Source organism: Anneissia japonica, unplaced genomic scaffold (genome assembly GCF_011630105.1).
Source record: "Anneissia japonica isolate Jap-2015-1 unplaced genomic scaffold, ASM1163010v1 scaffold6792_len961167_cov158, whole genome shotgun sequence".
Taxonomy (NCBI): Eukaryota; Metazoa; Echinodermata; class Crinoidea; order Comatulida; family Comatulidae; genus Anneissia; species Anneissia japonica.
The window spans coordinates 635,003-650,129 of NW_022701523.1; the positions used below are offsets into that span (position 1 = coordinate 635,003).

Genomic DNA, 15,127 nt, shown 5'->3' on the forward strand with positions numbered 1-15,127 from the left:
ATATTAGCCTGTACCCGGATCTGTAATAGTAAATATTGTATAAAAACTGGTTTAATTTTATAGTTTTTTTAAAGAAAATGTATTTGAAGTCACAAAATTGCATTGTTGTTTTATGCTGTTGAAATAATTGATGCTCTAAAACTTTCTTTTTATTCCTCATCAATATTTCTCGAATTTTTGACGCGGGCCGGAGTGATAATCGAATATTTTTCCCTATTTGCCCTTACCATACATATCTATAGACAATTTTAACGTCTCGCAACTCACTGGGGGACTTCCCAGTGACTTAGTCTAGCTAGCCTGAACAATGTTACAGCTAGCATTATTTCTCCCCATTTTGTTAAGGTAGAAATTATAGAGGGCGCTATGGCGCTATGTAGGTGAACTGATAACATGAATAATATGCACGCTTGACTTCCCCCTTCATGAGTCGCAAAAGGAATGTGTGGCATAAGAAAGCTACGCCGTATTAGTAAGGTAGGTCGAAATCGTTTGGTAGTCGACACAGCGACACAGCGAAAATTAATGAAATATTAGTATTGTAATTATAATATCCCTCTAGTATTGTAATTATAATATCCCTATTCCATAGACACTGTTTACGTACATCACGGCCTTTAACATTGTAAAAAAATAGCGCGTTGAATCTGGTCGGTTATTCGTGTAAAGTAGCAATACACACTACTACTACTGATTCTGATGGATATAAGCGTTGCTCAGACAAAGATATAAAAACAATTCTATGTATTGTTTTAGTGTTGATTTCTAACAAACAGTTCGTTCATATTCATAATAATAATCATAATTTTACATAGCAATCAGATATATTATAAACATTAATTTTACCAAATCCGACGATATTCTATACACGTATGACATATGAATTGAATAGCTTATTTGAAACGATCAAAATCAAACGAAAGTAAAAATAGTTTCACTGATTTCAACTGTGTCTAGTCATAGGGATATTATTACAATTTGATTCTATTAGTGTTCACACTGTCTTGACTACCAAGGAATATTTAAGAGCTGTTGGCGTACTTCATAGCGTTCTTCCGCACATAAGCTTACTCGATACACAACACTCTGTTTCGTCAGGGGAGATCTCACATGCATATCTTTGTTTATCAGTTCATCTAACTGGCCTAAAATAGCGCCCCCTATAATTCCTGCCTTAACTGTATTGGAAAAATAATGAGAGCAGCTAGATACTGTGAAAAAAAACCCAAAAAACATGGCGCTCACAGTGGTAAATAGGCCTCTGGAATTCACCTAGTAGGTTATTGGAAACTTGCTTTCACCTTTCGCGAAAATGGTCTAGACCTATATATTATACAGACAATACAAACAATTAGAAAAAGTTTTTTACTGTTGATAGGTAGGCTTTAATGCTGGCGATGGCCGAAACTTTTATTCGGTGCATGGATCAAGAACAGCGTCGATTGTGGATATAGAGACGACGACAAACGTGGGAGTAATTGGACGCTGGGTGTTTCGAATTGACGAAGAAAATGTTAATGAAAATGGTTGCAAGAAGGACGGTATAATGATATTAAAATCATGTATTATGGGTTTTAGTGTCAGACGAATTCTACTGAGACGTAGATCGTTTGATTTTGTTTTTGTTAACAATAGATATTGATATTCTTTTTCATAACCGCCATCATCATTATCATCATTACCGTCGTCGTCGTATTTGTTATTTTTAAATTTATAAATATATTTTTTTTGTTATAATTATATCATCATTAATATTAGTATTCTTATGATTACTTTATATGTAGTGCCGATTTCAATTGTTATTACTAATTATTATGAAGTTGATTGTTTTTTAACTAATAGTCACTGCTGGAACACTAACAGTCTTTCCATCTTCCGGCTCCATGCTTGGCGGGGATACTGTCTTCATCCAAGGCCCGTGCTTTGATCTCGGACACAACATCACTTGTAAATTTATTGACCCGGATACTGGTCCTGAAACTCAAGGTGTGGTTCTAAGCACATTAAAGGCTGAGTGTGTAACGCCCATTTTTTTCCAGACCGGACGAATTAGATTTTACGTGTCGAATAATGACAGGCTAACATTTGGTTTTGAGGGCGTTTTTAGCATACGTAAGTAATGACTTTCGCTATCATATTTAATTAACTATTCATTACAAAAATGAACATTTTTATTAAATTCAAATATTTAATAAATAGTTAGGTTTTGTAGGTTAATTAGGGCTTTTTAAGCCACCGTCATAAGGTTGTATACTCACAGTGATTGCTTATTAACTATGCATTATGTTTTTTCCTACATAGGAGACTGGAATAATTATTTGTTGATGACTTACTAATTACAGTAGAATCCATGTTAAGGGGATACCTTCGGGACCAAAAAATATTCATGAGACAATAACCATATACGGGAAAATGACCCCGTTATAGGCATGTTTTCATATAACGATGACATACAATTCTTTATAATTTAATTGGTATACAGTAGAAATAGAACTAATTTATAGTAATAATTTGCAATGCAAATACAATTTATTTATGATATGAAATCAGCAGAAATTTAATTAAAACAACAATAGTTTTATATGTTGCCAATATTGTTTTGTGATGCAATGTTAATGAATGAATTGAATTCTATGAAAGTGCACGAAAAACGAAGAATAAGAAATCCCCATGGATAAGGTCAAAATTGGCAAGATTGGTATATACGAAGTAAAACATCCAGTAGGCCTTACCGATATTTACTCCAAGGATTTTGGGGAAAAAATTTGGTTTATTGCTCAAATTTTAAAATTCAATTATTATTTTCAATTAATTTCAATTTCAATTTATTCAACAGAGAAGTAAAGTAGTAGGCCTGGAAGAACTTTAAAACAATAGAATAATTTCATTAAAACGGACAATTTATTCATACATATACCAGAGCAATTAAAAACTACAAAATAATTAGACAATTTTCTATTATTATTATTATTATTATTATTATTACGTCTAACAAAAACTAGCCCTTGACAAGCAGCAGTAGAAAGATGGTAATAGTTAAAAATGTGATAAAAGTTCCTTAAGCAAAGTACTCAAACTGTGTCAATGTGTCAATATATAAAGTTGAGTGAAAGTTAAGCACCTCTTTAAGCATAAACTTACGACAATGTTTACAAAAGAGAAAAAAAAATATAGAGAAATGAAAAGAAAGGAGAAACTTAATGTTTATAGTAAACAATTTCCATTTAAAATATGTCATAATCCTTACTCATATGCTAATAATATTAATAATATAAATTCCATCTGAATCTTGTCGGCGATCACCAAATCGAATCTTCTGACCTCAATAACAATACAGTTCCACACACCGAAATCCATAAAAACAAGTTGCATTCCTCATTTTCACACGCACACACAACCACCCACGCATCCCCTAACGCATGTTCATACCAATTATTTATTTCCTCTGAATCTAAACTTTTCTTGTAAATCAATGTATTGCTTTCGTCACATTATCATATCACCTGTTGTATTGTGTCTGTGCCAATTTGTGATATCCATTTACTATGTGCCGTGCCGACTCAATGCCGACATATTATTCTACATTATTTTCAATATTATCATCATCTGTCTCTTGTCGAGACTAAAACTCTCAGGCAAATTGTGAGATGCATTTACTATGTGCTCATCGTCTGGAAGTTATGCCGACACTAAAGACATATTGGTCAAATCAACGGTAAAATATTTTATTCACCGTTTACAGTTATTATTAAATTAAGCCTCATGTTTTCTTTTAAGCTTTCCTTCATTTATTCTTTTCCAAATTTCCTCATTACTTACATGTTAAGTCTATCTTACTAATTTTCCATATAATTATTCTGAAGTGAATAAAACTTCTCTTTTTGATTTTAAGTGAACATAGAGGATGCTATGAATTCAGTGAATGTCGAAAATGTAGTATTTTCAACAATAGTAACTGTAATCTGGGATGTATCGCTTACACCATACCAGTTTGTTAATATTGAATTGTTCACTTATTCGGAAAACTGGGAAAATTTAGAAGTCGCTTTGAATAGGTCGACGGTAAAAGAAAAAGTTGATGGAGATTCTGGTATGATTGAATTTGACGCTAGGGATGTATCTCTAGGTGATGACGACCATATCGGAATAGTACGGGTTTCAAAGTGGAACAGCAATGGCGATTTGTAAGTAAATAGGTTAAATTTTATAATAGATGGTATTAAACAATGTTATTATTACCAAAATATTTCTAATAACAGTGGTTAAAAGTAGCAGATCCAGGATTTAGAATGGAAACAGCCAGAGAGTAACATTATGTGAATGTAATATTCATTTTTCTCCCCTGAAGTTTAGCATCACAGAGTCCTGTGTTTAATATATGTCTAAGTGACTGATGTTGAAACTTATGTGACCTACTTACTTCGCAATTGCCAATTATTGATGTATGCGCTTAAATATTTAATACAAAGAACTTTGATTTGTTATTTTTTAATGTTTTTAGTCTTATATTTTATGCTCTGCTCATTCTTTATTGTTTGGTTCTATGGTGGTTGTTGATTATATGAAGATCCCTGTGGTAGTTTCAGGGAGTTATCGTAATAATGTAGGTATGTACTGTATTTTGAGATTCATAGGTTGTCTAATTATTATTACACTGGAGATTTAATCAGTCTCTCTGTATATAGGTATGTACCAGGTGTTTGGAGTAATGTTATGGACCTAGGCTGGTTACATGAAGCTAAGGCACCATTTTTCGAGAGCTTTAGAGGTGATTCCTGGTGCTCTGCTTGGAAGATACTAGATGATAGCCTAGGCAGCTTCTTAGGAGACACACAGGACTGTCCGTGTACCTTTCAACAGGCGTTAGCCGACATCGGTCGATATACATTATACTCAGCGAGTTTTCTGCCTAACAATTACTATTATGAAGATATTCATTACATTCCTCAGTGTATTCGGTCAAATACACCAAGGTTTTAATCATATATTTATTATTTTTGCTATATTATAGAACTTTATAAGAAGCAATAAAAGTAGAAAGAGCTACATTTCAACCATAATACAAAGCACATAAATCAGTTGCCTCCAATAGTCGAGTTTGCATTTGCTGCACAGGTCCACTGAAACGTGCTGGTGTGGACAGCTTTATAATATCAACACTTGCCCAATGTTCTCGACTAAAGCATATTTGAGAGAATGAAAATAGTATGTAATCGATTTAATAGTCTCAGTGTCTTTAAATATTAATTAGTATGAACTTTCTCACCAATGATTTTTTTCCTTCTCCCCGTCGTGGGTGGTGGGTGGGGTGTGGGCCAATGGGGCAGCCCTCAGTAAATACGGTATTTATTAAATATAAATATTCAGGCTTTAACGTTAGGCTATTTTTGTTTTTAAAATATTTAAACTAGATACATTTATGTTCAAGTGAAATTTACTTTATACATTATAATAATTTATTATTATTATTATTATTATTATTATTATTATTATTATTATTATTATTATTTTTATTATTATTATTATTTTTATTATTATTATTATTATTATTATTATTCTTATTATTACATTATTGTTTTATTATCATCAGTATTAATATCATCATTATCATTAGCAATGTCATCGTTTTTATTATCATTATCACTATAATAATAATAATAATAATAATAATTATTATTATTATTATTATTATTTATAATAATAATAATAATAATAATAATAATAATAATAATAATAATAATAATAATAATAATAATAATAATAATAAATAATAATAATAAATAATATTCCACAGTGAGTCTGGTAGTGGGGTAGAGTGCTGTTACGGATCTGATGGTGAACTTCTCAACATACAAGATCAACAGTATGCTGGATTTCTTCATCGGCGCCATTACAAAGCCTTGACCCCACACGGAGTAGCTGGGCAAGTGCCTTACTTGTCCCATTTTGCAGCCGACATTCTACCATATCGATATTGTTGCTTTTATCCAGATCGAGAATGTCCAGATTTGAAAGAAAGGCGTCCCTCAGATGACTGCACCAGTTACGTGCCACCACCGATAGGTAATCTAATTATTTGTGCAGACTGATTAGTTCATAATACATATTATTGATTTTGCGAGGTTGGCCTGTGTAGTACCGAGCGGGGGTGTGTTCGGGCGAGAGAAGACCCCTGGGAGGTAGCAAATTCTGGACGTTTTAGGACTTTTTGAGGTTATAAGTTGAAAATTACAATTGACACATCATAAATAGGGCCTAATATTAGTAGGCCTAACAATAATTTTATATAAAGCGCCAACTAATTCTTCATGATCATTTATCAAGTGATCTTCATCAACCACAGAGATCTAATTAATGTGTGATGTACCATAGAAAATAAAACTTAAAACATTGTCTTTGATGTATTTAATTTACATAGGCCAGAACCACCTCAGTCAGAACCATGGTTAGGGCTGAGATGCGAACATTTGAGGAAATAGTACCTCTAGATGACTGGAAATGACACCGTTATATAGTATAATTCATCATCACATCACCATTATATAGTAAAATTCATCATCATCATTTCACCATTATAATATAGTTAAAATGTAGTGCCAACACATTTCTCATCTTCTATCAGGAATTTTTGGTAACCATAGAAATCTAGGTAACCACAAAAAAAAACCCCCTTAGGTGTAGCTATAGCTTACTGGACAAATTACAAATTTTGTTTTTTCCTCCAGCACAAATTTCTTTACTTTCTATTAATATTACTACCTTATCTATAATCATTATCACCATTATTATCGTCACCGTCATTATCATTATTGGCTTTTTCCCAGCAGTACTGGGAAAAGCCATTGTTTTGTTCTAATTTTTTTCCTTTTTCTTGCATATATTTTTCCTAAAGTTTTTCACAGTTTTATTCTGGCCGTTCACTTTGATCACTTCCCGTGCTTAGAATTGTTCCGTGTTTTGCCGAAGCATAGGCCATTATATCAATGATGTGCCTCCTAATATTTAGTGTCAATCTGTGGTGGGGTGTGCGTGTGAGGACCAGACAAATTAAAGTGATTTAAGGTCAATCAGTCTACACCGGATATTTCAAAATCCGGTCAGTTAATGTGAATGAAACTTACGGGAAAGTTTAATCAAGTTACAAGGAAGAAATTAATATGTGCTAGCGACGAATCAGTCAATGGTGTAAATTGGAGGGTCATTTCAATTTTTGAGGACCCAGACCTAAATAATATCTCTTTAAAAAAATCAATTGGTATAATTTAGACCTTGTATAACAGTTTGTAAAGTTCGAGTAAAGAAGTCATTAAATTTTTCTGACGATCCGGAATAAGGTGTAGATGTGAAGACCATTGAAAGGAAAACGTCCCAGACCACTTATTTCGAAAACGGATCAACTGATCTGAATGAAACATTCGGAAAAAGTTTAATCAAGTTACAGGGAAGATAGTATTATGTGTTGGCGACGAATCAGTCAAGGGTGTAAATTGGAGGCTCATTTACATTTTTGAGATCTCAGACATAAATATCTATAAAAAGTTTTCAATGGGTGTAAATGAAACTTTCTTTAATAGTTTGTAAAGGTCCAGTAAAGAAATGAATTTTGAGACGATCCGGCGGCGGTGTGAATATGAGGAACATTTAAAGGAAAACGACCCACACCAGATATTTAAAAAATGGGTCAACTGATCCGAATTAAACTTTTGGTAAAGTTTAACACAAGTTACAAGAAAGATTTCATTATGTGTATGGGACGATCCAGGTTAGGGTGTAAATTTGAGGGTCATTTAAATTGCTAACGTCCTAGTTATAGATGGATAAAAATGACACTTTGCAAAATAGTTTTTCATGGTGAAATGAAGATGTGATCCAGTTTTGGTGACGATCCGCAGAAGGGTGTGGATATGAGGACTATTTAAAGATTTTTTTGTTAACAGTTGATTAATTAAACGCAATTTGCGTTTTCTAAAGCGCTAAAACCAATTATAGCTAGGTTAAACTCAAAACTACCTTGACATGCTTGTACAATTTTTGCTACCAGTCATTGAATCGCAATGAACTGAAAATACACTTTCCTATGCAAGGTCAGCTCTATGGCGCGCAAGTTTATGAGGCACGATGTACCTCGCTTTGACCATTGCAGCCTTAGTTCAAGTCTCACTAAAAGCTGCAATTGACCTCTGATCTTATATTCACTGAATTTGCCTATCCTTGTGGCTAATGTACATAGAAACTTACTTTAGGTCTCAAATCATTCAAATGCATGTTTCTTTTCATTATATTAATACAAAGGATGAAAATCTATAATCAAACCATGGCCATGTATACTCTTCATATGTAAATTAGCTCTTAATTATGCAAATTAATAATGAAAAAATAGGAATCCCATATCTTGGCAACGGCTGGTCGCAGAGAGTTGCTTTCTGTTTCAAATTAATCAGAACATCCATGTTTCTATTTGCTCTAATAAAAAAATTGCCTAAAGAATTAAAGGAAATGCTACAATTGACCTTTGACCTTATTTTCACTGAATTTGCACATCTCTGTGGCTAATGTACATTGAAACTTAACTTAGGTATAAAATTACTCAAATGCATGTTGCTTTGCATTATATTAATAGAAGGAATGAAAATCTATAATCACACCATGGTCAAAATACTCTTGATATTCAAATTAGCTCTTAATTATGCAAATTAAAAAGAATGATAATATAGGGTTCCATATCTCGGCAACTGCTGGTCGCAGGAAGTTGCTTTCTTCTAAAGATTATTCAGAACATGTATGTTTCGATTCGCTCTAATAGAAAATTTTGCCTAAAAATTACCGGAAATACTATAACTCACCTTTGACCTTATATTCACTGAATTTGCATAATTATTTCTGTGACTAAAAAATATCAAAAGAAACGTGAATTATGTCTCAAATTATTAAAATGCAATGTCTTTCTTTTTAAAATTCTTTAAAACATGCTTGGGATTTGTCTTAATGGAACATTTGCCCCACAATAACCAACATGCTAAATTGACCCTTGACCCTATAGATATTCACAGAAATTGCATACTGTATATCTCTGACACTAATGTCTGTAGAAACCTAATATATTGTACTATTTCATGTTTCTTTTTATTTTATTAAAAGGGATCTTAAACAATGTATTTGTCACATGTCCCGTTTATGTATATAAAATTTACGTCCTCGGCCTAATTATGCCAATTATGGATGAAAATATAGGGTTTTCATATCTTGAAAATTGCTGGTATCAAGTAATTGCTTTATTTTTCACACTTTTAGAAGTTGCAGTTTCTATTTGCTTTATTACTGTATATGTATGCACTAGTATAATTCATGTTTTAATTCTCTGCACATTATATGTAATGAAATTCTAGAAATCACACCTAGCCACTTGCATTCTCTATATGCAGTTTACCTAAATATTCACTTCAATTCAATTGAAAGTAACATTTATTTAATTGCTTTTTAATTCGTACAAAAAATTACTACAAGATCATAAAAAATTTCCAATGCAAATTAGTAGCAGAAATAGTTGCTTTCCTTTTTTTGAATTGTCCAGAGCATGCAGAAATGAAATATTTGATCATTTTGGAATATATTTATTATCCTCAAAATAATTATCAAATTTTTTTTTTCGAAAATATTATTTAATGTTCTCTGTAATAAAACTTTTGTTCAAAAGTCACTAATACCCTCGTTAATTACCAGCTTCCCGCTCTATATTTTCGTGTAACATGACTACTGGTCAAGAGACTTGACATTTGTCTAAATTATTTAGAAAGTATGCCTATATTTTATATAACTTCTAATCTAGAGAAGTTATGACAAAAAATGATCTGAATTCAAACATATTATGACCCATGTTGCCCATAACTACCGATCATCGGGATTATCCTCTATAGTTTAAAAATATGTTGAATCATAAAATCTGCGATAGATGATTTAACTTTATGTTTAATGCAACATCCTTTGGTTCTATATGGAACAAATATCACAAGTGTAAATATATTTCTCAATATGAATCAATGATTTATAAGTATATTTAATGATAAGTGTATTATAATTTGAAAGTAATTGATATAATTCAAAAAGGCTTGCTTCTGGGGAACGCACTTCAAAAACCTGGTGAAGCTCTGGCATCGACTGCCTTCGAAAACCTGTGTTGATTAAAGCATCTTTTCAAACTTAGTCTCCGAGTGCTATCTTATTAATAATGTCTTAATGTGTTATAAGAAGAAAGCAACATATATACATTAGGGTATCCCAAATTTAGCCCCACCTCAACATCATACCTGAATAGCTTCATCATGAATGACTATATCATCAACTAAAAATGTTATATGACCAGGATAATGACCAATAATATACAGTCAAAGCTCAATTGTAGCATGTCTGTCTGCGACAATGTTCAATAAGGCAAACTTAAATATTCATATTTTACACCTAAAATTTGAAAAAAAAAATTGTTAGGATATAATACTCTATATTATCATTCTAATTAGCACAATTTAGAGCAAAATTGCATATGAATAGTCGCAGAGACGCAATCAATGAATATAAAGTCTAAGGTCCATTGTATCATTTCCGACCATTGTGGTGACAGGTGTTCTTACTAGAGCCAATAAAAACAAATATTCCGTACAAATTCAAAAAGGAAGCAACTCTCTGTGACCAGCAATTGTCAATATATAGGAACCTTATTTCAATTCCTAATTTGCATATTTTAGAGCTAATTTGCATATGAAATGTACATGTGGACATTGCGTGATAATAGATTTTCATCCCTTTGATTAATATATTGGAAAGAATCATGTATTTGAATAACTTACGAAATAAATTAAGATTATATATACATTAGTTGCAGAGATGTGCAAGTTCAATATAATGTCAAGGTCAATTGTAGTATTTCCGCTTTTTGGGAAAATGTTCCATTAGAGCATGCATGTTAAAGAAACATGCATGTTCTGAATAATTTGAAAAAGAAACCAACTCCCTGTGACCAGCGGTTGCCAAGATATGAGACCCCTATATTTTCAACCTACTTTGCATATTTTACCTAATTTGCATATGTTCCCGAGGTGTGACAAATGTGTGATTTGTGGAATTTTATTCCCTCATCATTATGTACTTGATTAAAAAATAAAAACCTTTGTACTTTTGCAGTTTGACTTTTGGCTCTTTTTTGAGCTAGATTGCCTAGCCTAAAGTAAGTTTCGATAAAAATTGATTATTCTAATAAATATTTTACTGGGGTGTTATCAGGGCGGCAGGTGACTTTTATTATTGGACGTTTATAGTGGGTTCTATCAAAGCACGGCTCACAAGCATAATATAGTAAGTAAAAGGAGTCAATTGGAATTGTACAAAATTCAGATCATCACCAAACAATTTTTTTTTTTGTTTTTTTTTGTGATTTGTAATAGCATAAAAATAACAAATCGTCATCGGATTTGACTTGTCACAAAGCGTAGGTCAGAAAATGAGTTATAACAAACCATGTTCTATTTGTATTTGCAATTAAATTAAACAATTCACGCTTAGGCCTTTGTGTTATAATTATTTTATTATATATAAGATGTGTATAAGAGACAGAAATGAAGATGTGATCCAGTTTTGGTGACGATCCGCAGAAGGGTGTGGATATGAGGACTATTTAAAGATTTTTTTGTTAACAGTTGATTAATTAAACGCAATTTGCGTTTTCTAAAGCGCTAAAACCAATTATAGCTAGGTTAAACTCAAAACTACCTTGACATGCTTGTACAATTTTTGCTACCAGTCATTGAATCGCAATGAACTGAAAATACACTTTCCTATGCAAGGTCAGCTCTATGGCGCGCAAGTTTATGAGGCACGATGTACCTCGCTTTGACCATTGCAGCCTTAGTTCAAGTCTCACTAAAAGCTGCAATTGACCTCTGATCTTATATTCACTGAATTTGCCTATCCTTGTGGCACACACACATACATACACACCCCCACACACACATACATACACACACTTGCAAGCATGCACAAACACCAATATAAACTACAAAAAGAAACACCGTACCTAAATAAGGTTAAATTAAATATACCTTTAAGTAATAGCATTATAGCGGGGGTATTAAGATAGGCATAATTCTTTGTATATATTACTTCTACAAATCCAAGCAGCACAGAGATATTATTTACAATGACGGTCAAAAATGTCGCCCAATATCCCGTTCTCATATAAATTATCTAAAAACAAATGATGCTTAAATTCTACAGAACCATTTTCAAAGTCATCCAAAGTCAATAAACCAATTCTCATCTTAGCCATATATCTTTCTCATGGTAGTGACTCTGGTGAGTAAATACTCTGGCCCTCAGCAATTAACAAATTATTTATTTATTTACATATCAAATGGTACTCTGTTACACTTGTTGGGGGATAAAACATAACGCAGCAATCAAGTTTGCTTTCTGTTTATCCTGTCACCGACAACGATTTGAATTTGACAATTGTTTTTTGTCATTTTTTTAAACATTGTTTTAGTAAGAAATTTACGAAATAAAAATAAATAAATCACCATTCACCTATACCTTGCCCCGTAAAAAATGTTTGAAAACTATTTTCATACATTAATAAAGTTGTTGATATGTTATAAATATCTAATGGAAGGCTGACATCACGTTTACAATACCTTAAACATGTTCATCACTTTTGTATTCAAACTGGTTTCATTATTATGTTTTTTACTGTTCTTGAGGTGGTGGTAATGGTGACCCTCTTATACATTTAATGGACACGGCGAATACACATTCATCGAAGCCCTTGACAGACAGTTTGTCATGCAGTGCCGGACGGAGCCAATCACAGGTAGACTTTCATCATTCCAAAAATTACGCAAACATTAATGATGGATTATCATAATATTTATTGGAACATTTAGTTGCACACACTACGCTGACTGTTGCCGGCTGACACGATCTCATAGAGCGCAATCCAACAATGCGCGCGCGATGTATGCGCTCAGACATTCCGCCTACACTAAACTGACGGCAACATCATAATCTCCGGTTGGAGAGAGAGCGAGAGAGTGGAGATGGATTCGTCGGCCAACGACATACTCAGCCGAGTTATTTTAGCCATTGTTTTTTTGTATTATTTTTTTATTACGGCACATTTGTCAAATGTTATTATGTGGAGTTCATAATTATTATGATGACGATTTTATGGAATTTAGATATAATTAGAATTAGATATTCCTTATTCGCCCTCATTTATCATCAGAAGTGCTTCATTGGTTTTGTTGTTAGTCTTGATCAAGCTTTTAAGCCCTGCTTAAAATTTGCTATAATAGGTTAGATCACAGGCGACGAAATATCTTCCTTGTTTGTACATTCTTTTAATTATGATTTTTTTCTACTCAGTTTCCCTAAATGTTTGTGCTAATTTATTGGATGTTATTGTAATTTTGTATTGTTTTTTTTTTTTTTTTTTTTTTCCCATTTTTCTGATTTTTAATATTGTTGTAACTGTTTTTAAATACCGGTATTGTAAATGCTTTTAAATACTTATAAATACCTATAAATAACAAGCAATTTGGCCTGTTTCCACCATATTAATATTATCAGTTTAGATGAGAGATTTTGAATAAAGTGATTAAGCTTGAAAAAATACAGAACATTAAATGATGGTCCTATAACTATAATAGTTTTTAAATATTAGGTCTATTTGCTATGATTATATCTTTACAATAACAGGAACAAGTGCATCTCGTTTTACCGCAATAGCTGCGAAAATCAATGGAACAGATGGTGTACACATTGGATTAAGTGAACGACGGGGACTCGATGCTCGAATCAAATCCGATAATGTATGGCAATTGGTAGACTTTGAACGTACAAACTACTGGGAATTTAACGGTAAAAATAAATAATTTCCATATAATTTATTTAGAAAAAAATAAAAAATAGTATGATTTATTATTGTTCATGGATGATGGTTGATATAGATCAAATTTTAAAGGAAGTGATTTTAATTGTCACCAAAATGACATAGTGATTTACAGGCGTGAATTTGTCGATATTGTTTATCCAGAAAATGGTATTTCCAATATAGTTTCCATAAAACGTAGATTTCCACTTTATCTGCATTTAACCCTTCGGCCTATTCGCATTTATTATTTTTGTTTAAAGGTCCTCGTCTGAACTGAATTACCATACCATAACTTTGTAATTTATTGCAATACTCAAAATAAACAAAATAATAATAATAAACAGATAATTTTGGTACTGTATTTATAGAAACACAGTTGTTGTAAATGGTACAAACACGATGGAGAAATGGTTCCATATTTGCAATAATATTGCAATAATACATAAATAATGTTTACAAACAAATATTAAAGCTACATTCAATATGCTGCTTTTAATTAATTCAGTGGTTCCTATAGTAAATTTACATGTTCATGTTGGGTTCACTCTTTATGCAGCAGATACGTCATGGGTTGTCAGTATAGCCTATTGTAGGTTTATAAAAGCGACATTTTTTTAGTTGTGTCTACCAAATGCTGGTGTGTGAGTTACTTAGTCGTGAAGAGCGCCATGTACCTACAATGTTACACCTTTGATACCTTTGAGGAAGGTGAGAAATAAAAATATTGCTAGATTGAAAATGATAACAATGATATATTTAAAAATTGTTGTCTCCTCTGTAACGAAATTTAATTCAGAACAGTGCTGGTTCCAAACCTGCATTCGCGGACACCGGCGTTTACTCATTGTCGATTGTCCACAGTATGACGATAAGATTCGCTACAAAAGGATACAAATATCAAAGCCATTTCTTGAAATTACTAATGCTCCTAATGATTGTCAGGAGATGTTTATCACGCTGTTGTATGACGATAAAATAATAGTCATGCAAAATTGGCCCAGAAGTCCAGCGGACTCTGACATTTTCTCTGACTCCGTGCACCCTTTTTATTTTTCTCGGGAAGGGGTTGGCGGATCCTAGGAGATACTAGATTAGAATTCAATATTATTTTAAAAACTACCAAAAAAAAAACCAAAAAGAAAAAAAAAAAACTATTACACTACACATTACACTATTAAAAAAATTCGAAAATTATGTAAGGAGCCCAAA

The 15,127-nt window shown here is 32.3% G+C and overlaps 1 pseudogene; it reads left to right on the forward strand.

The window, feature by feature from the left end:
- Window positions 1–15,127, forward strand: part of LOC117103595 — a 32,835-nt pseudogene that overhangs the window by 4,740 nt on the left and 12,968 nt on the right.